A 2,005-nucleotide genomic window follows, 5' to 3' on the forward strand; every position below is an offset into this window, starting at 1 on the left:
ACTCGTTATACATCTCAGCAGGATTAGAGAAAGCCGCTGCATATTCAGGAGTTAAGGTGATTAAGGTGCGACCACATGATGGATGGAGTGTGGTTTGTTAATTGCAGTTTCATGACCAAAACGCTTCTCACAGGCTGATGTGAAGAAAGTAAGAATACAGGTCTGCAAATAACAAATTAAAAATACAAATGGAGCTTTGAAAATGAACATTATGGGTTGAGAATAATATAATTGTCAACCACTGCGAGACGAGGCTGAATGTTTTGGGTTTATTTTAGTCCTAATTTTAGCTTTTTCATAGTTACACTGGCAGCTTTTTTTCCAGAAATGTAACAAAAAAAATAAAAAAGAGAAAACCTCTGGGCATGTGTACGTGAAGAGGGGCATAAAACGTAACCCCCTTTAGTTGCCGTTCATGTGGGACCATGCTACAGTGCTGGCTCAACCACAAACTAGCGGGTTTATAGAACGTCACCTGTGGTGTCCTGACAATTAAGATCTGAGTCAATGTCAGAGTCAGTTTTAACCATCTTTAGTTCTCACTGAATGTCAGACAGCAGCATTTTAACCATCTTCAGTTCTCACTGAATGTCAGACAGCAGCAGGCGCTGTTATTTAAGGTGAACGAGGGACAACAAGCGTCAATGTTTCTAAAGGGGATCAACGTCATTGTTCTTCCATGGCGACAATGAATCCCATTCTCAGATTCATTTGTCGCAGCTCCGCTGTATCCTATGAGCAGACAGTGGATAGATCTCCAACAGTGAGACAATAACAGCAGTGGGATTAATAGATAATTCTCCTGCTCTGTGAACACAGACTCGTCTTCTGCTCTATTGCTCTCTCTCACTCTCAGGGCTGTTGAAAATGGACTGCATTGCTCTGGTTAGTAATTTTGTAAATACGCAAGCTGAAGTGAATATGAGACGCCACAGTTATTTTAGGATGCAACACCATGGAAGAGAAGAAAAGTGGATTAAATGCAGTTCATTAGAATTTCAGATTCACTCAATCTCTTTTTAATGAAGGATATCTATGTATAAAACCTCATTTCTAGGATTTAAACAAATTCCTTTGCCTGGCTTTGTTTTCCTGTGCATTCACAATTTGATGATTTTGCACATCAGCAAGATTTAGAAAGCAAACTGTAGCAAAAGACACAATAAGAACTTTCATTCTATGTGGAAGATGTACTAACTTGTATGTGCTTATTCAAGAACCACTATTACTATTTAAAGCACTTAACTCTAACTTCCTGGTGCATTAAAGACATCCACAGATGATTAAGGACAACCTTAAATACTTCCCTTCTGTGATTATACGTAGAATGTTCACAAAAAAATGGATGAATGCATACATTTCATTTTCATTTATATAACTGTTGCCTCCAGCTTAGGAGTTTCTAATGAGACTAAATTGCATTTTAGTGTTTAATTTCATCAGATTTCCCGACAATTAAAAGGTCTTTTCTCCCCCAAAGGCTTCGTCTGACTTATTTTAAGCTAAAGAAAAACAATAAATGCACATCAGAGCTGCAAAGACAAGCTGTTTGATAAAGAATACAGCCAGTGTCTGGTTCCATGTTACTAATTTAAGTACCGCATCCAGACATTAAAGAGAATAGAACAAAAGCTTTGAAAGACATGAAATCCAACGCAATCTCTTGAAACAGCACCCAGTCATTTCAGTTTCTGTTTGATTACACTGACTCAGTTTCCAAAAGAAAAAAAAATTACATTTTCTCACCAGAACTTTGTGTATGAAATTCAGTAATTCACCCCAATGTAATGTAAAGCAGAAGTGTGGATTATTAAGAATCAAATTGAAGACAAGTCCACACAAAGGAAACATCTGCATGATACACGTCAATGTGGTTAAAATATATCTAGTATATTGAGTTTAAGTGTATAATGTTTAAAAGCTGAGAATAGTAACAAATGGTCCCTTTGTACTGCAGTAGTTTATACTTTCTCTTAGTGTAAAAATTGTTTTTTTCAGTTACTTT

General features: G+C 36.8%; 1 protein-coding gene across 2 annotated transcripts in view; it reads right to left on the bottom strand.

The window, feature by feature from the left end:
- Window positions 1-2,005, bottom strand: part of prkx (protein kinase X-linked) — an 87,963-nt gene that overhangs the window by 11,670 nt on the left and 74,288 nt on the right. The gene's annotated exons all lie outside the window — the stretch shown is intronic.

Source organism: Cynoglossus semilaevis, chromosome 14 (assembly GCF_000523025.1).
Source record: "Cynoglossus semilaevis isolate Cse_v1.0 chromosome 14, Cse_v1.0, whole genome shotgun sequence".
Taxonomy (NCBI): Eukaryota; Metazoa; Chordata; class Actinopteri; order Pleuronectiformes; family Cynoglossidae; genus Cynoglossus; species Cynoglossus semilaevis.